Raw genomic sequence first — 27,296 nt, forward strand, 5'->3', positions numbered from 1 at the left:
GTCATTACTAATTTACCTGCAGCATGCTGGACGTTTTATTTATTCCTAGCTGACAACTTTGGTTATCTGGGGTCTATCTGTGACTTAGAATGTAGATGTTTAATTTTGACAAAAATACAGCCTATTGTGGGGTATAATATTTCTGACATATAAGAGAGAAATAGGGTATTTAATAGCATTTATTTCTGGGGGAAATTACAAGTATTTGCATAGAATTGAAGAAAATGACTGCAAAACAGTGAAAGCACACTGAGCTCCCGAGAGCAAAAAGCACATTCAGTCCTTGAACATTCATTACCTACTGAGTTCAAACAGAACAGTTTTTTTCTCCACAGCCACCTCTATGATTGGGGTTTTAAAGGACTGTGGCACAGTAAAATGAAAAGCTGATTGGGAAAATTGCTAGTTGAGAGAATGCACGTTTTAAGGTATACTGTAGATACTGAGCTTACACAATATCATCATTACCTGTGATTATATCTGAGTATGTTTAGTTAGAAAGGTCATTTAATTTCTGAGCCATCTCAAAGGAAAAAATAACTGGCTAAAAAAATTAGATGATTAAATTGCTAAAATAATGCCAATAGCTATTCAAAACTTCATGCTTTTATTTACTTTAATACGTGCATTCTTGGCTCAAAGGAAACATTTCCCATTTTATCCTTCTTTAAAAGATATTTCATGTTGGAAACAAGCAAGCCAACAATCCAAAAAACCCCAAATACTTCAGAAAGATACTAGGTTTTTAGTCTTATTTTATAAATAATGGTTGTTTTTCTGATTACACAGTGATATATGCTTATTGTATAATAATTGAGAAAAAAGTAATTGTAGGAAAATAAAAGCAACCATTAATCTACTGCTAATATTTAAAGAAGATTCTTTTCCCCCTATTTATGTGTTGTGTGTATGTACATGTGGATGTGTGTACTGGGGATATATGAGAATTAATATTCCTATAACCTTTTATTTAATATATGCTATAAAACTTTCCCACATGATCACACACACACACATACACACACACCCTACATTCTATTATGTTTATGGATGTACTATGACTTCTTTATCCTTTTTCCAATTATGGGCATTTACATTGAAATTTTTAAATAGGATTATGATGGATATTGATGCATAAGTACCTTGTAGATCATCTGTTTCTCTAAGATAGAGTTCTAGAAGTGTGAACACACTACCAAAATAAATAAGCATTTAAAATGTCTATGAATGACTTCATGCCACTTTCTAGATATGTTGATCAATTTATGCTAGCACTGGGAGGGGGGATGAAGAGAGTTTGATAAATGGGTATAAATATACAGTTAGATAGAAGACATAAGACCCTGTGTTTGATAGATCAGTAGGGTGACTATAGTTTGCAGTAATCTAGTGTATATATTAAAATAGCTAGAAGAGAACAATTCAAATGTTTCTAGCATAAAGAAAAGACAAATATTTAAGGTAATGAGCATCCCAGTTATACTGATTCAATCTTTAAATTTTATATGCATGTGTTAAATTATCATACGTACCTCAAAATATGTACAGATATAATATTATGCACCAAAAAAGGAATTTAGAGACATTATAACTGAAAAATTTTTACTAGCACCAACAATGTGTGGTCTGTCTCTTTCTCTTCATACACATATATCACAAATGCTTACAGAACATATATACATATGCATACATGTTAGTTCATGTACATATACAAATATATGTATGTATTTTGAATTGTATTTAATGAGCTCAGCTGTGAGTTTGTGTTTGTGTTTTGTGTTTGTGCATGCATTTATGTGTATATATATTTTATGAAAGTATTTCAGAGCTTCAGAAATATTTCTGGCATTCGCCGAACATTAAATATTACACAGAAGGTTTACTGCTTTTTGATTCTGTCTAGTGTTTTAAGTTATCTGTGATTCATATTCCAGATAAACTTTCTTGTCCTTCATTAATTACAGGACAAACATATCCAGATCACAGAGGGTCTGTAGTGGTGTCAAGTTGCTTGCGGGAGGGGACGCCAGGCAAATGTTTATGCCCAGGGCTCTGTCCAGTTCTGCCATGCTATAAATAGATTCAACTAATTTAATTTGCATAATTAACTCTCCTAGCAGTCTGTAAAGGCTCTGCCAGCAAAGATTAGAGAATGACCGCCTAAGGACTATTGCTGTATCCTGTTCATTTGAGCTCTCAGATCCTGTTCACTCTGAACTGAACTGCTGACCCCTAATATGAGGGCCAAATGAACATGCAGGGTTCCCTAAGAGCTCTTCAGTGCCCCAAGCTTTAGTCATCTCATGCACACCTAGAAATTGATTGATAGGAAGTCAAGCCAGGCTGAATGGTAGAAAAAGGGTTCACACATTAGTCGGGTCAAACAGGCAAGAAATTAAATCACAATGTCCAATAAAAGTTTTGGAAAAATATTGCCCAGGTAATTTGGAAAGGGAAAAGTGCCAGAAATTGATCTGAAAAGTATACTGTTCATGGCTGTTAACACTGTCTTTACCATGAAAACTATAATAGTTAATTCCTGGAAGTCATTTGAGTAAGATAGATACTGAGATATATGTAAAGGCAAATAAAACATAATGTTTAGAAGATATTTTAAATTATGATAATGGCATATATAAATACATACATAAATATAGACAGCAAAAAAGCAGAAAGTCAAAGATTTCCTTCTTTAGAGAAAACTTACTTGACTTTTTGCATTTAGTGTGTTGGGTAGAAATTACATTATATGCATAAACAGTTATTTCTTGATTTTAAAATCTTCACCTATATTTGTTATTATCTATTATGAAAAATACTTTACCGACGTCATCTCCTGCAATCATACCTCCTTCCCCCAATGACTTTTTAAACTTTACGTAGTTGTTTATAGTCTGTTGATGATTGTCTAGAAATTTAAGAATTACCTTGATATTTATATCAGTTCAAGAACTTTAGTTCCTCATCTTCCTTCTACATAAGAAGAAACAATATATCCTTTATTTCCATCTACTTCTTTGCTCACACATCATCACTCATCTTGTCTCATCTGTGACCCTACTTTTATGTACTCAAAATTTAGAACATTTATATTGTCTTTTTTACATTTAAAAAAAGATGTCCTTTTTTTCCTGTAGTAATCATTCTCCATTGGGAGCAATTCTGATTCTCAAGTCCCCACTGCAAAGGGATATTTGGCAATGACTGGAGACATTTGAGATCGTTGCAACTAGAGTGCTAAAAACATCTAGCTGCTAGAGGCCAGGGATGCTGCCAAATATCACACTGGATATTCCCCCATTTCAAAGAATGCCGATAGTGCTAAGTTTGAGAAACCATTTCTTCCAAAAACTGAAAACCAACAGGAGCTTTTAAAAGTAACACCAGGTAATAAGTTCTATGCTGTTCAAAGGAGGATCTTAAAACCACCAAGATTCAATAAAATTCATTTTCTTAAACTTGACCATTGAATAAAAATCATGCCATGTTGCTTGCTATTTGGACCATATTTTCTTATACATTTTGCTATTTCTGGAATTTTTAATTGCTTATCTTTATCTCATTGAAGGAAGAAATGCATGCTTTTTAAATCACAGGACTAGGATTATGCAGCTTCTTGATAAAAGGTCAGTTTTGTACAGATTGCTTATTATGACTGCTGCACAGCTGTCATTTGGGATCTTTTTTTTCCTCTCTCTTACTTCTCTCCAATTTGCTTAGATTTGTCATCTTCATTTCTTAGATTCCTTTTTCATTTTGCTGATACAGAGTATTGTATAATTACTTCAAGAAAAATGTATGACAGAAAAATTTTGCATAGCTTTATATTTGATCGTTTAATAGATTATAGAATCCCAGTTTCAAAACTGTTTATCACAAAACTTTTGAGATAATATTTCTTTGTCATTAAGTACCCAGTGATCCTGAAAAAAGGTATCATGTTAATCTCATTCTAATTTCTCTGGGGTCATCCCCCCGACCAGCTTCAAAACTTTAGGAGCTTCTCTTTAGCCTTGGTTGAGTAATTAGGTTCTTTTTATATGCAACTAAAGGATACAAGATTTAATTAACATAAAAGGTCTTTATATGTTTCACATAAAACAAAATATAAACATACATGCTTCTGGGGTTGATTTGAGGGTTTGGAGCTAGCTTTTCTGAGATCCTCTAGGCTATATCCATATTCTTCCTCCTTCTCCTCTTTCTCCTCCCTCTTACTCTTCACCCTCTTCATTCTCTTTCTCTTTCTCCTCTTCTTCCCCTTTCTCTTTCTCTTAGTCAGAAAAAAAAAAATATTTCCTACAGAATCTCCTGTAGCCAACTTCTCCCTTTTCATTTAATTGATCGTATTGGGCAAACATCTTCATTCCATCATTAAACAAGTAAAAGGCTTATCTCCGGTGGTTGAAAGGTCACTGAACTTGTCTTAAGATATTGCTTCCCATTAGATATATGAACAAATTCAGATTCTTCTCAGTAAGGAGAGATAAGTAAATGACAGTGTCTACTTCGTTCTGTTTTCAGATTTGGTAAGTAAATGGCAATGTCATACATAGTATTTTGAAATTTTATTTCAACATCATGTATCAGCTGTTTTTCATTTTTTTAGATTTGTATAAATGTAAGGGGTACAAGTGCAATTTTGTTGCATATGTTGTGTAGTGGTAAAGTCTTGGTTTTTAGCATCAACATCAACCAAATAATGTACATTATAATCATTAAGTAAATCCTCAGTATTCAATGGTTCTGTTCAGTCTAAAAAGCATATTTTTGTTTGTGTTCTACAATTAATCTCCCTATAATTTTTTGTCCTCTTTTTTGTGGAAGTACTAATAGAGAGATATTAGTCCTTTGGACTGGTTCTCTTTGCTTTTTTTTCTCAAATTTTTCATATCTCTTTTTTTTAACCATGTTCTAAGAAAATTCTCATCTTTTTTCTTACTTTCTCTTGATTTTTAATTATGTTGACTTATTTCAATACCATGAAGTCCCTGCATTGCTCCTTTCTCAATGTAAGTTGTTCTTATATTAGCGTAAGAGAATCTTGAGTCTGTCATAGAACACTAATAAAGATTTATTTAAGTTCTATTTTATTCCCTAAATTATCATTGTTTGCTATAGGTTGAGTAACTTGGTCACACGCTTTCATGCTGAGAATTTTTCCCACCTCTTTGTTAATATCAAAACGGTAATCCCATGGATAGCTGTCTTTTGTTTTGCCCTTTTTCTCCTGCTCTTCCTTGCCTCTGCATGAAGAAGAAGGTATACCCCAAGCTCTAAGCATGAGGGTAGGGGATAACAGCCAGCAGTCACACCCCATACCACCACTAGTGCCACAGAGGAGGACCCTATTCTAGGGCACCAAACCCACTCTGAAAGATTTATCTACTTCCAAAAGACCACTGCGTTTTTGTAGAAGATTTTCTCTACTTTTGGCTGAAATCAAAAGTTGATATATGTAATGTGTATTTGTTGATTTGAGGAGTGGTTTGAAGGATGTGACAGACAGTAGTTCAATCAGTCACTTCCATTACTGCCTTACTCCCAAAACTCACTCTTTAAATAAATCTTCTGAATCTAAGGACAAGACTGGGAAAAATGACCCCAACCTCCCCACAAGACCTCTCTCCTTGTGATATCTGTGACTTTCTCCACCACAGTAATCCATAAATCATACCACAGTAGACTTCTGTCATCCTGAAATTTATCACAATCTTTAGTTTGTTCATGTCTTCTGTGCCCATTCACATTAAAAAATAAAAACACACAACCTTGTACTTAGCTGACACTTGAATGATTATTGGGGAGACATGGAAAATAAAAACTGGTGTTTTCCTACAGTATTGGAAAGGAACTCATGGTATAGGTAACTTTATTGGCTGCACATCAAGCTGTGAGAACAGATTATTGAATTCATAGGTTATACAATTTTGCATGGTCATGCAAGACCATTATAAACTCACACTTCTATTCCTTACTCAAATATCAAGCCCACGTCAATCCAGTCCTGGTTATATCTGCTCCTTACAGCATGATTCCATCTCCTTATGCAACTTTCTTCCTCAAATTTTCCATGTATTTATATAGGTATCCATTCATTCATTTATGTGCCATACATGTATTGAACTGCTCACATGCACCTGTTTTTCTGTTGGACATTATTGAGTTATGCATGAATAAGGCACATCCCTGATAAACTAACATTAACATGCAGCAAAACTGGCATGGAGAATGATTATTATATAGAGCATGACAAATGCTCTAATAAAGTTATGAACATAGTGCAGTGGGAGATGATTACCCTTCACTGGCTATTGCTCTTGTGTAAATAAGGCCACATTACTGAGGGCTTTAGTAATATTTTATTATTTAAATGTTTTCATGTTCTTAAAATGTCAGCTAGTGGAAGAGTTTTATTTTAGAAACAAATCTGCTCTGATCATTTAAAAGAAAAAATAGAGCAGGCAGTGTGATCCAGTGCAACAAGCTCTGAAGAGTAGAGTTCCATCATGTGACTAACTTACTACATTGCTGAGAATAAATCATTTTACTACTTTTGGCTTCAATTGCTTCATCTGTAAAATAAGGACTTTCTCTAAGTAATCTCTAATGATCTTTTCTGGATTAGTAATTTAGGGGTGGTCGTACATTCAGCCACCTGTACACTATCTGCCCTCCCAGATGCCCAGGTGAAAATACTTATTCCCAGCTCCAAAAAGATGGATGTGGGATCTGGAATCCCTAGGAAAGGGCAGTTTTGGAGTACACTTAGGCTGAGCTTCCTGACTTCATAGATGTCTTTCTTCAGCCAGAAATAGTTATAGGAATTGCCGCATGCATTCTTCCATCTGGAGACCAGGACACTGGAGGCAGCAGCTTGCAGCACAAGGAGAATGGAGAAGGTCCTGAGATGCCCACACTCAGGCCCTGACACTGAAGCAGGATGTTTCTCTGACTCATTCACGGGATTCGTGACAGGTGTGCCTCCTTTACCAAGCCCATTGCTCTCAACTCCCCACAGGAGGGAGCGCACAAGCAAACAAGACGGGAACTGGAGTACGGTGGCACTGGAACCAGCCAGCGAACTCCCTGCAGGCCCCGCGGCATTTTCGGGGGCAGGGGGTGGTGCCTGCGATCCCCAAAACCCCTAAGGGCGTTTTTTACAGTGCTCTTTTAGCTCTGCTGACCGCGGATGGCTTAAGTGTTAACAGCTCAGTGGGCCCTTTGCCTTTTCGCTTGAGTCGGCTGCCCTGTGCCAGCAAGGGCAAAGGGCCAGTGTAACAGCCTTTTGTATCTGCACTCGTGGCTCCTGAGCTCCTGTTCGGCATACAGGAAAAATGAGGTCGCACCAACAAACTGAAGGATGGTAAATGTTGAGGATTTTATTGCCAATGAAAGCGGCTGTCATTGGGAGCTGAAAAGATGATGGAAAGCTGAAAAGCGGATAAGGTGGGTAGGTACCTGAAGTCTGGCCATCTACGGCAGCTGGATTCTTCTCCAAAGTTACACTGTCAAGCTGCCCCTCTGAAGCCAAGCCACTTCTCTCTGACATCCAGCCGTAGTCTCTGCTGCTCTCCAACTGAGTATGAGGTATTTATAGGCACAGGTTGGGGAGTGGGGGTGGTGGGGGGGGGTTGGGGTGCAGGTGGTGGATGGTGCGGGGGGCGGGCATGGGTGGTTTAGGAAAAGGCAACACTCAAGTGGGAAAACAGGGATACAAATTCTCGCTTTGGGCTGCAGTTTCAGGCTTTTCAGCTTGAGGGTGGGGTTTTCACCAGGGACCTGCCCTTTTCTGCCTGGAATTTATCTACCTCCTGTCCCTATCACTACTTGTTCTTCTGGAAAGGCCCTTGGCCAGATGAAGACACAGCATTATGCTGAGAAAACCTTAAATGGAGGATGCTCATTTGGAATTGGACTGAGTTGTATTTGTCCTGAGCTTAAGGCAAACGTTTTAAAGCTGTGAGATATTCCACACTCAGCTGAATCTGAACTCTTACCTTTTTCTCCTTAAATCCTCTTAAAGCTTTCTAACATTTTATATATTTTACCCACTAAGAGTATCTTCCAAAGATAACTTGAATTTTCTTATGAATGCTTTTAGAGTGTCTTTTGATGATTAGAGTTCAGATCCTTTAACATCGTCTTTGCATTAAAGGTATGTAAGTTCAACATTTCTCTTACATGTAAACAATATAGCTGTCAAGGTGCCAAGAATTCCTTTGTGCATCACCACAATTGAACTAAAGGCCAGATATACAAGTATACTCTCTTCATCTTTTCCATTAAAAATTCTACACTACATTATAGAATATAAAGGTCGTTACGGAGAGAGGAAGAAACTGAAATGGGAAGGAATTTTTTAATATTACACATATGGAGAAGGGGTTTATTTTCTCTATATACATTTTTGTAAAATGTACTCATCGAAATGGACTTGGGACATCATAGCTCCTATTTCCATGATAGTGATAGTCATCATGAGGTCTGTAGTTTTCTAAGATTTTGGTAGCTATACTGATTAGTCCTTACAGAAAGCCTTAGAAAATTATAACCCCTAAGGTGACAATGCTAACACCAGCAAAAATTCATACTGATTCTGTTTAAGACTGTGACAGAAAGACCGTGGCTGGTCTGGCTGGGTTGGATTCAATTTGAGTGAGCAGAGTGAGCACCGTCTCCTAGCTGGAAGTAGAGCTGAGGTGAAACAGAGAAAGTGAACAAATAAATCTTTAAGAGGGGTCTGAGGAGGGAGTGAGACCAACAAAAATCAGGGACACAGAGAAACGGCATCATTGGTTGCCAGCACAAGGGTGAGGATCTGAGATGGATATCAGTAACTGGATCTGAGACGGGTATCAGTAACTGGAATATGAATCCACAAATGAAAGACTGGACAAATGAAAAGCAGACCCAATAGTTGGAATGGGCAAGGAGGAGGATGCTAAGGTTGAATTCTAGATTTAGGCTCTTTCCCAATGCTTATTCATTTGCTCTCTTTGGCTGTCTGACTCCATTTAAAAGGTCAGGAGAGGTGTTTACAATAATGTGCCGAGATCTTATATGATGAGAGGACTGGACACTAGCAGAACAATTCTTCTGAGAAGAAAACAGTTTTGGGAGTCTGAGTAACAGAAAGATCTGATGGATAACATAGTCTTACCAAGCATAAATTTAAATCCCAAGTGGAACAAAATGGCTCTCAAAAAGGCTGTAAAAATTATATAGGTGTCAGAGAACAATGTTTGTAACAATTAGAGTACAGGAAAGTAGCTAAAGCCGAAAATAATAATAATTAAAGGAAATACCAATGGTGAAGATGAGGCCCAGCTTCAATGAAATTTGAGAAATAACAAGACTAGAAATTGGGGCATATATGTCAAAGGTGAATTCTTTCTTTCTCTTTTATATTCTAAATTATGCGAAGGATAATAGGTTTATACTCATGGTAAGAGACGAAAAAAAGAGCCCTGCACATGTGGTAGCACTTAATGGCAAGATCAAAACAATAGCAACAAGGATAGGATTTTCAAATATTAGAGGGTCTCCCTTCTGTACTTGTGTAGAATATTTTAAATTTCAAAACAAGGAATTTACATGATATAATGAGAATATGAATTTATTCAATAACATTAAAAGCATAGATACTCTAATATTTTCAAATTGCATTATAGACAATATGTTATTTGTTCTGTTCCTGCAGCCCGCTCTGCCAGCACACCTATCCATCTCTACAAAACTCCTTTGTAGCTCTGTATGCAAATTATAGCATTTCACCACCACCACTAACTTAGGACTCAAGAATATCCTGCTCCTCTCAATACAAGAGTGTATAGTATGATTGGATCCAGGCCAATCAGAATCCTTCTCTAGATTTTCCATACTAACTCTGTAATGGAACCTATCCTGTAAGCCACCCCTCTGATACCTGTAGGGAGAGTAGAAAGTATATCGATGTTTATCTAGGATGATGCAGACCTAGCACAGCCTACAGCCATGTTCTAACCTTATGGTATGAAGCTGTGTGGAGAAGATACTATTGCCAATGCCCAGTGAAGAAGGGACAGAAATGGAGAGGGGCTAGATAGAAGCTAGCATACTTTTAAATCCCTAAATCCTGGTGTTTCTTATACAAACACCACTTCTATACTTTAGAGTTAATGAAACAGGTGTGGTGGCTCATGCCTGTAATCCCAGCACTTTGAAAGGCCAAGGCAGGCAGATCACCTCAAGTCAGGGGTTTGAGATCAGCCTGGCCAACGTGGCAAAACCCCGTCTCTACTAAAAATACCAAAATTAGCCAGGCGTCGGGGTGCAGGCCCGTAGTCCCAGCTACTCAGGAGGCTGAGGCAGAGAAATTGCTTGAACCCAGGAGGTGGAGGTTGCAGAGAGCTGAGATCGTACCACTGTATTCCAGCCTGGGTGACAGTGAGACTGTGTCTCAAAAGAAAAAAAGAAAGTTAATGAAACTCAGTATTACTCCTCTCCTTTTTTTCTTTTACTAAAACTAGTAAATCAAATTTAAATAAGATTATTACTTGTAAATAAAAAATATTGTAAAGAAATAGTACCATTTAGGCAAATGATTGCTTCTGAAGAGACTGCATTTTGTGATTTAGACCGGAGTAAATTATATGAGAGCCAAATAATCACCGTAAATACAGTACAACGTCTTTATGACACTGATGAGGTCCCATTGGTAAAACCATTAATTTGGTGCCTTTTATAGGTGAGGTTGAGCATAAAATTAAGGAGGCAAACAAATAAATGAAAAACAAGCAATAGCCTTTCTTACATATAAAATTGATTTGTTTACCTCTGAATAAAACATTCATTACCAAAGTTCTTACTCTATGAAACCTGTTAATTGTCTTCTCCTATGCCTCCATGATTTGTACTTCAGAGATAATATGGAAGAAAGTTGAACTCTTAATTTATAATTCATCTTAAAACGGTAGTTTCCCATGGTTAAGGTATCTCGGCTTATTTACATTGCCAAAACTGGATGTTCCTTTGTAGCAAGTTCTAAACAGCTGTTTTGTGAAGTTTAGGGTCACTGCTAATTTTATGGGATCACTTGTCAGAATTCTTTTAATGAAAATTTTTCTCAGTGTTTGCAAGCCAGACTGGTCTTTCAGAACTTTGAATCTTGTGTTGAAAATATTTTAATAAACATCTATGATCTGTAACGTTTCCATCAAATAATGAAATATTTTCATCTTGCATTTTATCCTTATATTATCAAAGAAATCATGAATTTAACAATTTTTTAAGAGAGTGTAAAAATGTCATCTACTTCCTCAGCATCTGCTAAATTTCAAGCCTTCTTCAGAGTTTGTGGAGTTGCCAATAGTAAGGGAAAACTGGATAATAGGAAGAATGGGGAGAAGAGACATATTTACCATTGATTTGTGATAGCACATCGTGGCATGCCCAGGCGCTAGCACAATGCTACATACATATAGCTACTGAGAGATTTTTACCGGGACGTGTGCCCATGTATCAGCTGCCACAGTTTCTTAACTGATTCTCTTTCTGTTCTTTATCATCTGCTTTCTCTGGACAACGTTTCTAAGCAAGCCACTCTGAAGAAGTGGTATTTCTGCACATAACATATACAGAAAAATTACACAATATTTGTATTTGTTCACTTTATTATTATGAAATGTAAAGTCATGTGAGTAGGGATTTCGCTTGGTTGGTTCATCACTGTGGTTTTGGGAAGCTACAGTGGTGGTATTCTAGAAGGCTCCCAGAAAGCGATTAATGAATTAATGAATAAATGAGTTAATAGATACAATCTGAAAGAAAAAAAATGGATGCAAAAAATATTAAGACTAAAAATTTCATAATACTGGGTAAGTTACTGAATAGAGTGGGTGAGATAAAGGAAGTTAAAGCTATTTCCAAAAATCATTAGATGGCTGGGAGAATGAGGTCATTAACTGAGGTAGAAAGCATATGTACAGGTGAGAGAAATGGCAGACAAGGTATTTATTTTGAGGGTCTGCCTGGCTGTCCTCATGGAGAAGTCTATTAGATAGGTAGAAAGGCAAGGCTGAAGTATAGGAGAGAAACAGGATCGTAAAAGTAGATTGAAGCATTATTATCCTGAAGTTCATTGTTTAAATTTTACGTAGATTAATTTCTTCTGTCTAGAGTGATTGTTCTTCTTTCTATGCCTTGAGAAATGTTCTATTTGTTCTTCACCATCCAGATTGATGGTATTTTTATTTGGGCAGTTCAACTGACAGAAGGATATTTAATCATTTTTCCTTGATACAACCATCATATTTTTCCTTGAACACAGTATTAAACTGATGGCACAGCATTAGAAACAATAAATTATATTTCTATCTGCTCTAATCCTCATCTCCATACACACTTAACCGAAACTTAGGGTAAGAAACACATTTATTATCAAATAGTAGTAATAACACTTTAATAATAATAATGAATACACTTTTACAGCTGAATGAGTGAAATTATTAAGTGAAGTTGAGGTACTAGCAGTTGAAGAGAAGCTAAGAATAAAAACTAGGAGAAACCCATATTAAAATGGATAAAGAAATGGAACTTATGATTGATGAAAAGAGAATGGTAAAGAAGACTGAGAGGGAGAAGAGGGATAGGAAATGAAGCAAGAAATTTACTTGCTACTTATTATGGAAGGAAAATTCAAGAACAAGGTACCTATAATGTTAAAACATGCAAAGAGTTCAAGAAGTACATTGCCAGAGATACGGCCCATAGGTGCTTAGTGACTCAGGACACTGATAACCTATTAGATGACATTTTGGTCAAAATAGGAAATAGAATCAAGACTGAAGATAGAATGGGAAATAAGCAATAATAAGCATAAGGTGCTCCCGGTCCTTCCAAAAAGTTTAATGGCATGATGAAAAGAGGTGTAATAATAATCTAACCAGCTGTGGTTTCCTTAGGAATGTTACACTTTTATCTTATTTTCAATATTAACTAATATTAATATTAAGATAATTGACGTATGTACTTTAAAAGAAGATATCCAATGTAACACAGTGAGATAGAAGGGATAAGTTCTAGTGTTTAATAACATGGTGGGTGACTATAATTAACAAGAAGTTAACATCTATTTCAAAATAGCCAGAAGAGAACATTTGAAATGTTCCCAACACAAAGAAATGATAAATGTTTGAGGTCATGTAAAATACCCTGATTTGATTAATACACATTGTATGCATGTATCAAAATATAACTATATACCCCATAAGTCTGTATGAGTATTATGATTCAATTTTAAAAGTTATGAAAATGTTAGGCATGATTATTATGGAAATTAAAACAATACTATATATTTCTAAAAATTCATGTATACATAAGGACTATTCCAAGCACATTAGAGCAGGAATCCATGAGGTGAAAGGGAAACCGAAATAAGTAAGGACAAGGCAAAGAAAAACTAATGAAAGAAAATATAAAACAAAAACAAGACAGCGGCTCCACATGGGCCAGTAATACAAGTTTATCATGCACAGGGGTCAATATAAGTAACTCAGCCCAATGGATCTGGTGCACATATGGGGAAAACCAGAGATGTAAGTAAGTAAAAGTCTCAACACTCATGGTTGCCAGGACCCTGGAGCTATTGCGGTTCTCTCTTCAATTGCTTTCAACCTCTTTCGGATTTTCTAACATACAATACACCAACCTTCACTAGAAAGAAAGAAAGAAAAAAAGAAAGAAATCCAATGTGAAAAAAAGAGATCAGAACTTCAAGAGAAAGACGCATTTAGTAGAACAAAACCCCAGAGGATATAGGGGAGGAGAGGAATATAAACAAAAGGAGGAGGAAAGAGAGATTTGAATGAATTTAGAAAAAAGAGAATGAAAAAGAAGAAAGGGTCAAAGTAAAGAGACCTTTTAATCTGCTGGAATTAAAAATTGGCATTGTATGAAATTATAATTTTTAAATCAATGCTATTAGACAGATACAATGGCAATAATTTTCTGTGTGAAAAAGATTTCCAGTTAGATGTGAACAGAAACACATGAATAATAATAATCTTCCTATGATATAATGGAAATAAAGTCAAAGTTTTAATGACATTTACAAAATCTTTCAGAAGCCCAGAGTACCCCTTTGAGCTTTTGATTATCTTAGTATTTTAATATTATAATTACAGCATGTCAGTACTCTATTTAAAATGTAATTATCAAAGCTCAGAGGAAACTGATTCTTATGCATCCATAATTTTATACAATATAATTTTAGAGCTTGAGCTATTTTTATGTTATCATTTTAATCATAGAAATAGTAGTTAGGTTGAAAGTCTAGGGACTTGTGTATTTCTTTTTCAAAGGGTTTTTAAAGATAATCTTTACTTTTAAAGTGGCCTTGTCACGGAGTATACATTTATCTACAATAAATCAAATTGCTTCTGTTCAAATGGTTCATACAGTTTTCACAAACATATCTTAACAACAAAACCATATCCTACAAAAAATATGTTTTATCAAATTCTTTCACAGAAGCCATTTTTTTTCTGCAAGAATTAGGAGGATATTTTAGAATGTATTGACTGGGATGCTTTATTGATTTCATTCCAGTATCTGCTTAACAGTCATCTCAACAAGACCTTCTCTGGCCATCCTATTAAAAATAGCCTCTCAAGAAAACATAAGCTCCTTGACAGCTAGGGTTTTGCCTTTTTTGCCAAAGTATACCTGGGACCTGAAAAGAGGTTCTTGCATGCCGAATAAACAACTCTTATAGAATATATGATGTATACTTATGATTATTTTGGTGGGTTGGAAGTGAAATTTAGAAATTTAAAAAATTTCCTAGGTGTTTGACATGATCAGTCAGAATGAGAAAGTGCTCAACCAAAGCAATATCTAATTCCTTTTTAAAATAAAGAATTGCGTAGCCCCTCCCTCTGTTCCTCCCTCCCTCCCTCCCTTCCTCTCTTCCTTCCTTCCTTCCTTCTTTCCCTCCTTCCTTCCTTCCTCCTACACATGTTATTAAGAATGCTAAATACTAGACATCGTGGATACCAAAACCAAATAACAAATCGTCTCTGCCCTTAAAATGCATACAGTTAAGCAGTGCACATTTTCACCCTTTGAGAATAGATATGCTTTTTTCAGAGAGTTAAAGATGAACAAATAACATGATGAAACTAGTTAATACAGTGTGTGTTTATGTGTATTGTGTGTGTGTGTGTTTTACAAAATGAAGTGTGAGTGAAGCAATGAAGCTAATGTTCTCATGAGGTTTAAGACAGATTCAGGGGCATTCCAAAGGAGACATGGGGAACATGTTATGAGAAATAATATATTTTTTGGAATACATGTAAAAAAAAAAAAATTCCCAAATGCTGTGAGCCAGTCTCCCATCTAAGTACCAATCCCCTGTACAAACAAACTCTGCATTCATCAGAAACATATACAGTAGTTTGGTTCCTTGGCCAACTAAGCCTAATTAATTAATTAACTTCTTGAAATAGGTAGGATTCCAGAACTTAGCAACTATGTCTAACAATATTTCCCAGTACACTACATGCAAGAAATAAATAAGATGGCAGGAACCTGAGTACACATTTCCTAACAACTCTGGCCCAGGGAAGAGTTATCTTCTCTTTGTATCTTCCTTGCTGAACAGTTCTCATCACAGGTCTCAGCACAACCTTAGTAAGTGAAAGCAGGGTTCACAGCAAGGCAGTGATTGACACACAATAAGGCAGAGCAGAGGGAAGGGATCCTTCCTTTGTGCCCTTTGCCACCATTCTTTCTTTGAAGGCATCCCTCTTCTGCACCAAGATAATCCATTCTAAATCAAGATGAGAAGGGGGAGCTAGGGATAGAGTGAAGACTGGAGTTGCTCTGTGCTGGTAAAAGGGAATAAAATGGTGATGGGAGAAAAGGTAGGTTATCCACACTGACAGCAAGTAGAATCTGCCATTTTGAGTAAATACACACAGGATTCAAGAGCTACTCATATTTCATGGGACAAAATTCAACAGGATGTGTAAGTTCAACTGTGCATACTAACAGCCAGCTTCACATTATAACACCTCACTGTAGCACTGGGAGTGATAAATCTATTTTCCATTAAAAATAAAACATATGAAGAAAACCTATTTTTTAGGTCACACTAAAGGAGAAACATTCAATTAAAGAAAGGAGTTCTCTCTTATTTTGTCTAAGGGTTGCTGTACAGCTTTAAGTCACATTTCCCTACCACACACCAAAGTGGAATAACAGAAATTTCCAGGAGCATTTGGTTTTCAAAAATTGTCAACGTAAGAGTCAGAAATAGGTATTGATATCAAAGCGTAAAGCAACCCCTAAATTTACCTCATCTTTATGCTCCCCTAGTGGGTTCCTTATCTTAGTATTTGTCCTATTGAAATTGAAATGATACTGAATTTAACTGAGTCTATTGGGCCATCCACAAGACTAAGATTCTTGAGGACTGAACCAGTAGTATACTGATAAGACAGCTCTGGAGTGTGAGAGTTCTGATTTGTACCATTCCCCATTTCATTGCTATTAGAGTTCCTGCCATTGCCTGATTTCAAGTTTTCAAAGATTTATCAATAATATAATTTCTGAATATGTAACTATTGGCTCCAGTACATGACAGGCTGAGACAGAGTCTTTGCATCATCTCCTAACACATGGTTGGCAACACCGTTATGCAGTAAGCATTTGCTGAGTTCTAGTTGAGGAAGTTTTAAAATAATCCTCAGAGACTATTAGCTTTTCCAGTTCCTCAATTGTTTTACCTCAGGGCACATCACTTTTTATGAAACCAATTTTACTTTCTCGAGCCAATAGCATCCCCTTTTATAGCCTGTGAAAGATGAGAAGATGGAGGTTTAAGGAGTGTCCCAGGTACTACATCACAAAGTCCATGGGTATTTCCAAAGGTAGTCAATTTCAAAGGCTGCTTTGAAGGTTAATGCAAGCTGACTTTACATCACTGCAAGAGTAGCAGTTATTCATACAAATGGTTTATCTCGAGATTTCCCTTAACTAAAATTTTTATAGCTGAGTGCAAATCGGTAAGAAGAGTATGTTTGTTTCTGAAGAAAACAAAGCATATATTGAGAGATTTAAATAACCTGGGATGTGTTTAATGTTATATTTGCTGCCATTTGTTTTACAGATTAAAACAGTCTCCAAAAGACTAAATTGAACAAGTTAGGCAGTTGTAGCAGAATGTAGATTAGAGCCCTTGTCTGACTAATTTCCAAGCCTTTGTTTCTGTGGCCAGGAGATAAAAAGAATAGCTGCGCCATAGTAGCTGGATAGGGGTCTAAGTCAGACTTGGTCTTCCACCTGCCTAATTCCACTGAGTTTTCCGGGTTTCTGAATGGGTCAACGTGCAGAGTTTAAGAAGTCAAAAGGAAAAGCCGAAGTGTTCATTATGAGAATGGCCACTAAGTAACTACTAGAAAAATTCGCAGGCCTGGAAATCAGGAAGAGGGATGGCAGGGTCCAGGTGTTGTTTCACGGAAAGGGAAATTCAGGGAAAGAATTTGGAGGAAGGCCAGTGCTTTCTGGTGAAAAAAACAGTTGCTTGGAGGCTGCGCTTGGTGGTTTGCGCCTGCAGTTCCAGCTACGGAGAAGCTGAGGCTGCGATGGAAGGATTGCTTGAGCCCAGAAGGGTGAGGCTGCAGTGAGCCATGATTGCGCCATTGCAGTTTAACCTGGGCCACAGAGTGACACCCTGTATCTTAACAAAACAAAACAAAACAAAAGGTTGCTCAGAGGATTTTTTTTTTAGTGAGTTTTTCTAGATGTTTAAACGTTGAATGTAATTCTCTCCACACTTGCCCCCTCTGCTGCTTATTTAAGACACTTCATGAAATATCTTCCCTAATTATTATTTAAAGTTTTGAAATGAGATGGATGTTTACTTTAAAATGCATCACCTCAAATGAGACTTGCCTAAATGCGGCCCTGCTTTATTTTGGGTGTTATTAATCATGGGGAAAATGAAGGAGAATTGCACATAATTAGTCCATGGTAGTAGAGAGAACATCTACTTCCTGGTAAGTATTTGATGCCAGCTACTTCTATGACTTTATAGTTTTAAAAAAAAACATGATTATAGATTGTTTCTTAGTCATTTCATTCTAAATACAAATAAAGTGTCTTCATGGGGCTTTGAAAGCATAGAACTTTGTCACGTGTACAAGAGGTATATATTTGACGTATAATTTAAAAAATAAAATACACACAACTTCTCTTTCTAACTTGAACAGTGGTCACATTCTTCAGTTTAGGAAGAAATTAAGTCACTCACCATGTGTTTATTCTGTCAATGGTATATTTCATTTAACCCTTTTTTCTGCCTGTTAGTCCTTGAGTTTATTAGATTATTTATTGACTAGAAATTCTGGCAGTCATATGAAAGAAGGAATCCAGCCAAGTTTCCTCAAATATTAAAATGAATAGCCTTGGATATGTCAGATGCTAAGTCTCATAGACATTGCCCTTTGAGAAACAAGTTCTTCTTTTTGATTTATGTGCTCATGTACAATAATTTTTCAGGAAACCGATTAAAAATATTTTAAGTGTTTCCAAAACATCGCCTGTCAGTTCACAGGCATTGGAAAATGTAAATAGAGCTTTGGAGTCAAATAGCTCAAAAATGTCAAACAGCAAATATAAATGAGTACAGTCAACAGGTGGGTTGTGCCTCCAGCGCCCACATTCATCTTTAAAGTACCCAGGGCTAACTCTGCAGGCCTTACGTATTGAAAGTAACAAAGTGTCTCCTTGTAGATTTCTTTCCTTGCCATTACTGTCAGCACTTAGAGTTCTGCTATCTAAATTTCCATGCATTAAAGTCATTAAATACAAGGCAATGGCCCCAAGGAGAGCCTGCTTTTCTCTGGTTCTCTGGATCTACCTCTGTGCTTGTGTGTGGCTGGGGAGGGCCATGTTGTTTGTTGAGAGCGTTATCATTATGCCAGTGAAGGCATCTGGTCATCATTCCCAGTACCTGGCCCCTCAAATTAAGCTCTTCTCAGCAGCCTTCATGCCAAGGTTTCTTCACTGTCAGCTTTTAGTGGCAGCATAAAGTGAGAAATACGCTGGTGGATTTGATTACAAAAGTGTTAGTATGTCAGAGAGAAATCATTAGACATTTGGAAGCCTAATAATAAAACTGAACATGCAAAACTTTGAGCAGCAAAGCAAACCAAATTTTGGGGTTATTTTCAGAATTTTCTCTTAAATTTTCAGAATTTTATTCTTGGGACATCTGGACTCTATGATGAGAGAAGACAGAATAAAAATGTTAGGTGTGTAGATATGTGAATTTCTCATTATTATAATAGGTTTGATGTTTGCCCACAAAACTAATGTCTATCAATAAGGCTCCCTTTAATTATTCTTAATTTGAAATAAAATATGCATAGTTTTGTCTTGGATAAGGTTTGTTTCTTTCCATGGCATCCCCTTTTATTTCAGGGTGTCTACCTCAATGTTCTTTTTTTTTATTATTATACTTTAAGTTTAAGGGTACATGTGCACAACGTGCAGGTTAGTTACATATGTATACATGTTACATATGTATACATGTGCCATGTTGGTGTCCTGCACCCAATAACTCATCATTTAACATTAGGTATATCTCCAAATGCTATCCCTCCCCCCTCCCCTGACCTCACAATAGGCCCTGGTGTGTGATGTTCCCCTTCCTGTGTCCATGTGTTCTCATTGTTCAATTTCCACCTACGAGTGAGAACATGTGGTGTTTGGTTTTTTGTCCTTGTGATAGTTTGCTGAGAATGATGGTTTCCAGCTTCATCCATGTCCCTACAAAGGACGTGAACTCATCATTTTTTATGGCTGCATAATATTCCATGGTTCTTATAGAGGTGATATCAGCTTATATTTACAAGGCTTCCGAGTCAAGTCTTGTGTCCTTGCTCTTCTTTCAATATTTATTAAAACAATATAAATTGAGTGTTGGTTAATATGCATATAGTGTGGTGGATATTTTTTATCATATTGCTATATATGATTTAATGGCAAGTTAATATACCTGCATTATATCTCTTACACGCTGCTGGAGGAACAACAGGATGTCAACAAATAATCTCATTGATAAATGGGAGATACAGAGTAGTCACAGGTGAAACCCTGCTGGTAGTTAGAGATGAGATCATCACCACAACCACTGCTTCTAGCCAGTCATGAAGCTGATGCTAAGTTATGGTTAAGGAGAGCTGGATGTGTGCTGAGTGCTAATCCATCCTGCCTGTTACAAATGCTGGGGAGATTTACAAAACTGCAGCACAGTGATAGACAGTGGCAGTAGGAAATGAAGTCAGAAAGATAAACAGGGGTAGTTAAGAGTTTAGATTCATTTTATGTGTGATAAGAAGCCATTGGAAGAAGTATATTTTCTTATTTATATTTGAGAAGGCATATTCTACTTTTGCCTGGACAATAGACTCCATGGGAGCAGGAGTGGAAACAAAGCGACAAGCTAACAAGCTAATTATAATATTCTAGCGTTTGGACCATAGGTGTCTGAGATGGGATGACAGCAGTGAAGATAAGACTTGGTTAGATTCAAAGTATATTTTGAAGCTGAAGTCAATACTGTATCTTTCTTCACGCATTCTCTTCAGGATTTGGGTATACACCAGTACAATTAAACAATAATACTAATATCCCCAGCTCTTATCTACACCAGTTCACAAAGTACTTCAAACTTTGAAATTTGTTGGGACCCCAAGAATGCCCTACAAATGCTCACAAATAAATCAGTTTCTACCAAGTGTTTCCATTGTTCTTTACTTCCCTTTCCTTCCCACTTCCCTTCTCTTACATAGGTGTTGATACCAAGAATGTTTATTATTAAACATTCTGTACACTAAAATTTATTTCAGAGTTCCCTTCCACAACCCCAAGATAACATGCAGTTAAACAAAAAGGAGTGAACAAGTCAGGCCTCGTGGAATTCAGATGCCAACTGGCTCTAAGGAAAGGAGGATGGGGAGTAGAAGTGATCTAGTATAATTGTTTGTTGTTGTTGTTGTTGTTTTGTTTTGTTTTAGACAGAGTCTCACTCTGTCGCCCAGGCTGGAGTGCAGTGGCACGATCTCGGCTCATTACAACCTCCGACTCCCGGGTTCAAGCAATTCTCCTGTCTCAGCCTCCCGAGCACACACCAACATGCCCGGCTGATTTTTGTATTTTTAGTAGAGACAGGGTTTCACCATATTGGTCAAGCTGGTCTCGAACTCCTGACCTCAGGTGATCCACTCACCTTGGCCTCCCAAAGTGCTGGGATTACAGGCGTAAGACACCACACCTGGCTGATCTTGTATAATTGTAAAGTTTTCATGGATGCTCTTTCTGAGTATTAGTTCCTAGTTTTTCTCACCTCTAACAGCTTTTCAGTATTAAAATGAACAAACAAATTAAAATGAAACAAAATTACAACAAACAAATCAAAACAAAATGAAACAAAATATCAGAATAAAGCAGCTCAAAATACACTCTCAATGTATCTCCTCCCAATCTATGTTACTTTGATGCAAAGATTAGAAAAAGTAAACTCAGGTGCTTTCATTTGTTTGTAACCATTTTAGATGTGGGTCTCTCTAGACAGAGTAAAATGATTTACTAAAGTTAATTGTACTGCTGTAGATTATGATATTTTTCTATTTTGTTGTCTTATCATGCCTTTCAATGGGCACTGCAAATACAGCTGAGTTAGCTGCCACATCTCCACAACCTCTTTGGCTCTCTGCACTTTCTGCAGGTTGGAAAGCCCCTGCAGGGCCTTTGCCTGCTCCTGTCACACGATGAAGAGGTTCACCTGTCACCTTGGCCTCCTAGTGGACCCTGGGATCAGCCTCTTGGAGACAGCTCTTCTTTTCTTTTTTTCTCAGAAATATAACAGATCTGTAGTGGATTTTGGCTTCTTCCCAAAAGCTCAATTTGCCTGCAAGACCCAAATACAGAACTTTCTAACGCACCATACAATATTCTTACATTACAAGAAATATGCCCTCTGCTTTGCCCCTCGTGTTTCGAGTAAACGATTATATTTTGAAAGTGCACAGATAAACCAATACATCCTGGAGTCATGTCATCCTGGTTCAGGAGAGGACAGGAGAGAGAAGAGTTTAAAAATGTACGCATCTTTTGATTAGAAGTGGTTGAAATTTCAATGAAATCTTACTACATATGATTTTTATTCCTTCTTTCTTTGTTCCCATAGTTTTTGTGAATTAGAATCCCTGGAGATTTTATGAAGGGCACCTCTTTCCCTCAAATAACCTCTAGGACCAGTTAATATTCTTAAGTCAAGTGAGTCTTTGAGATTCCAGAAAACTGGGGAAGGAGTTTATAGACAATGAAACCATCCCATCAATCCATCCATCCATCAATCAATCATATATAGATGGAGTACATAATACTTGTGAGACTCTATGTAAACCAAAGATTTTCTGTCCATAATCTTGCCTTAGGAAGAGAAATAGGTTAAAAGACACACAGACAGAGGTGTGCAAGAATCTGTTCTGAGATTCCTTTAGGTATCCCTGGATTATTTGCAACATAGAACTGATGTGCTTGAATTGTCTTGGTGTAGACATTTTCACTTAATCCACTTTTAGGTATTAAGAACTAGGACTATGTAGACAAATGGATACAGACTCATAAAATATTAATTATACTAATTTACTAAAATTCATTTGTCATTTGTGTTTATGCACATCACTAAATAAATCAGATCAAGTGTGTTTTAAGTTGTGCTTGCAGATGCCATTTCTTCATTCAGCAGGTATGTAGTGAAGACTTTGTTCTGGGCAAAGGCTGCGGATACGCCAGTGATCAAGTCAAATAGAACTTTGGCCTCATAAAATTTAGCTGTTAACCACTCAGCCTTGAAAATAAATTAGGAATTATATAACCTAATGGGTATTTTTTTAGTCCTGAAATTCTTTATAATCTACTTTGAGACATTCAAAGTATGGTACCCTTAAGAGATAATAACTTGTAAGAAAACAACATTCAAACCGTAACTTTATCTCAAAGGCCTCCTTCCCAAAATTTCCAAAGACCCTCAGAATAGATGTCATATTCACAGCAACGTAGATTTAAAAGACTGCTGAAAAGTATAATTATTTTTAAATTGTAAGGTTTTAAATGATAATTTGATAAGAGATGCCTTAAAATTAATGCCTTCAAATTGATGGGATAGGTAAAAATCGATGTTTAGGTACATATGTCATAAAATATGAGGTATTTATAAAATAAAAGTTACACAATGGAGTGGACATTGAAGATCAGCAGGCTTCTCCATTCTCCTTGGGAGCTTTACAGTTGAAGTGTGTAAATCTAATCTAATTATGAACTAGAAAATTCTGACTTTGAGATTTGCAATATAAGTCAAGCGCTTTTCTAGCCTTGTTATATTCTTTAAGTCACTTTATTCAATTCTCTTCTGAAACTCCTTACTGCCAGAAGAACATTCTAAGTTCTGACTAAAAGAGCATGATATTCCATGGTGTACATGTGCAACATTTTCTTTATCCAGTCTATCATTGATGGGCATTTGGGTTGATTCCATATCTTTGCTATTGTGAATAGTGCTGCAATGAACATACACGTGCATATATTGTTATAACAGAATAATTTATATTCCTTTGAGTATATACCCAGTAATGGGATTCCTGGGTAAAATGGTAATATTTCTGGTTCTAGGTCTTCGAGGAATCGCCACACTGTCTTCCACCATGGTTGAACTCATTTACATTCCCACCAACAGTGTAAAAGCATTCCTGTTTCTCCACAACCTCACCAGAGTCTGTTGTTTCTTGACTTTTTAATAATTGCCGTTCTGACTGGGATGAGATGGTATCTCATTGTGGTTTTGGTATGCATTTCTCTAGTGATCAGTGATGTTGAGCCTTTTGTCATGTTTGTTGGCTGCATGTATATCGTCTTTTGAGAAGTGTCTATTTGTGTCCTTTGCCCACTTTTAAACGAGGTTGTTTTTTTCTTGTAAATTTAAGATCCTTGTAGATTCTGGATATTAGCCCTTTGTCAGATGGATAGACGGCAAAAATTTTCTCCCATTCTGTAGGTTGTCTGTTCATACTGTTGATAGTTTCTTTTGCTGTACAGAAACTCTTTAGTTTAATTAGATGCCATTTGTCAATTTTTTGCATTTGTTGCTATTGCTTTTGATGTTTTCGTCATGAAATCGTTTTCAATGCCTATGTCCTGAATTGTATTGCCTAGATTTTCTTCTAGGTTTTTTATAGTTTGGGGTTTTACATTTAAGTCTTTAATCCATCTTGAGTTAATTTTTGTATAAGGTGTAACAAAGGGGTCCAGTTTCACTTTTCTGAATATGGGAAGCCAGTTCTCCCAGCACCATTTATTAAATAGGAAATCCTTTTCCCATTTTTTGTTTCAGTCAGGTTGGTCAAAGATCAGATGGTAGTAGATGTACAGTCTTATTTCTGGGTTCTCTGTTCTGTTTGATCGGTCGATGTGTCTGTTTTTGTACTGGTACATGCTGCTTTGGTTACTGTAGCCATGTAGTATAGTTTGAAGTCAGGTAGTGTGATGCCTCCAGCTTTGTTCTTTTTGCTTAGGATTGTGTTGGCTATGATGGCTCATTTTTGGTTCCATATGAATTTTTAAAATTACTACTTTAAGTATTTTTATTCTAATTTTGCAAAGAGTGTTAATGGTAGTTTAATGGGAATAGCATTGAATCTGTAAACTACATTGGGCAATTTGGCCATTTTCATGATGTTGATTCTTCCTATTCATGAGCATGGAATGTTTTTCCATTTGTTTGTGTCCTCTCTGATTTCCTTAGGCAGTGATTTGTAGTTCTCCTTGAAGAGGTCCTTCACTTCCCTTGTTATGTTAGCTGTATTTCTAGGTATTTTATTCTCCTTGTAGCAATTGTGGATAGGAGTTCATTCATGATTTGGCTCTCTGCCTGTCTATTGTTGGTGTATAGGAATGCTTTTGATTTTTGCATATTGATTTTGTATTCTGAGACTTTCCTGAAGTTACTTATCAGCTTAAGAAGGTTTTGGGCTGAGATTATGGGGTTTTCTAGATACAGGATCATGTCATCTGCAAACAGAGACAGTTTGAGTTCCTCTCTTCCTATTTGAATAATTTGAATACACTCTATTTCCTTCTCTTGCCTGATTGCCCCAGCCAGAACTTCCAATACTATGTTGAATAGGAGTGATGAAAGAGGGCATCCTTGTCTCATGCCAGTTTTCAAAGGGAATGCTTCCAGCTTTTGCCCATTCAGTATGATATTGGCTGTGGGTTTTTCATAAATGGCTGTAATTATTTTGAGATATGTTCCTTCAATACCTAGTTTATTGAGTTTTTAACATGAAAGGGTGTTGAATTTTATCAAAGGCCTTTTCCGCATTTATTGAGATAATCATGGTTTTTGTCTTTAGTTTTGTTTATGTGATGCATTATGTTTTTTGATTTGCATATTGCATATTTGCAGATTGTATAAGGGACTTGATTGTGGCGATCATGTCACTTGCAGGGACATGGATGGAGCTGGATGTCACTGACCTCAGCAAACACAGGAACAGAAAACCAAACACCACATGTTTTCACTTATAAGTGGGAGCTGAACAATGAGAACACATGGACACAGGGAGGGGAACAATATAGCTGGGGCCTGTCAGGGGTGGGACCGGGGATGGGATGCATGCTGGGGTTAATACCTAGGTGATGGGTTGATAAGTGCAGTAGACCACCATGGCACACATTTACCTAAGTAACAAAACTGCGCATCCTGCATATGTATCCTTAAAATAAAATAAAATAAAATAGATATAGTAGAACTTAGATGGAAAATTAGTAAATAAAAAAGAAGATACCTTGTAATACTTAAAAAAAAGAGCATGAACTTGGCTTTATGGGGATCTCCATCATTAGTAGAGATAGGGTAGGAATTAAAAGTATGTTTTCATAATATACTTATCCACTTATTTTAAAAAACCTCAAATATACAAACACAAATCATTGTTTTTAATCAAATCAAATGTTGTGAGGTGTCCAGTTTACCCTCAGTTTATGGATTAGTTTAAGATGGACTCAAATCCCATATGTCTATTTTCCTGGACTTTCAATTATAGTATTCAAGTGTTTAAATGTTTAGTGTTTAAGGAGGAATGAAAATAATTATTAAGGTCACATTTAACAGAAAATGGTGGTTTTTCTTGGCAATAAGACTTCAAGGTGTCTATGCATTTTACAGTAAAAATAATTCAGTGAGCTTCTCAGGGTGACTTATTTGTGAATTTAATTAATGCAAATCCAATAAAGCAAACCGATTGCATAGTCAAGAAACATAAGATTGAAAATGAAAAACTCTTTTTGTAATTGCTTATCTTTAATTTTATTTTTTCTCTCTCTCCGAGAGTTTATGGCTCTTTCCCAGTTTGAAATAGTTAATTTCCCCTGAGGCCCTTGAATGTAATGAGTTGTTAACTTAGTAACTGCTAATTATAAACTACTCAGCCTTACTTAGAAAAAATTGAATCATTGCTGATTTCAGGCCATTTGATACATTTTAAATTCCTATCCATAAGTGATTTTATTTCTAATAAAAGGAATCAGTAGCATAGAGTGGCTATTAAAGGCTTATTGACCTTGAAGATTTCTAACATCTATTATCCAATCTTTTCACATTGCAAAAAGTGGGCCCATGTGTTTTGCTATGATTACACAGAATAAGCCACAGCTGTTTGTCACATATACTACCTAAGTTAAAATGATAGCTCCAATTTTATTGATCTCTTATCATATGCCAGATGCTATGCTAAACACCTTCATATGTTACTTTCTAGTCTCACAAAGGTCAGTATTCTTACAGTACCCAGTTTAAAGGTGTGGTGACTGAGGCTCCCAATGGTTAAGTAATTCATTCAAGGGCTTATGACTATTAATGATACGATCTGGATTTCAGCCAAGTGTGTCTGAATGCAGGTGTGTCACCTCTATGGTATGCTGCCATGCGCACACCAACAATTACTTAGTTATATAAGAACCCAGGTATATTCTCCTTAAGAAATTAATTCCACTCTAAATTTGCTATTCTTTTGGCTGGTCCAACCTTTACTGACAATAAACTTCCTACAGTACCTACTCAGAAAAGAAAAAAAAAATAGAGGCTGGGTGCAGTGGCTCACGCCTGTAATCCCATGTCTTTGGGAGGCCGAGGTGGGTGGATCACCTGAGTTCAGGAGTTCCAGACCATCCTGACCAACATTGTG

At 36.5% G+C, this 27,296-nt stretch overlaps 1 long non-coding RNA gene across 1 annotated transcript in view; it reads left to right on the forward strand.

The window, feature by feature from the left end:
- The first annotated feature begins 7,125 nt into the window (after positions 1-7,125).
- The window catches only part of LOC129136818 (uncharacterized), a 113,562-nt gene continuing 93,391 nt past the window's right edge, over positions 7,126-27,296 (forward strand). The window contains exon 1 of the long non-coding RNA XR_008538779.2: positions 7,126-7,590. This is a non-coding gene — a long non-coding RNA (uncharacterized LOC129136818). The remainder of the gene's footprint in view (positions 7,591-27,296) is intronic.

The sequence above is a fragment of the Pan troglodytes genome, chromosome 14 (genome assembly GCF_028858775.2).
Source record: "Pan troglodytes isolate AG18354 chromosome 14, NHGRI_mPanTro3-v2.0_pri, whole genome shotgun sequence".
Taxonomy (NCBI): Eukaryota; Metazoa; Chordata; class Mammalia; order Primates; family Hominidae; genus Pan; species Pan troglodytes.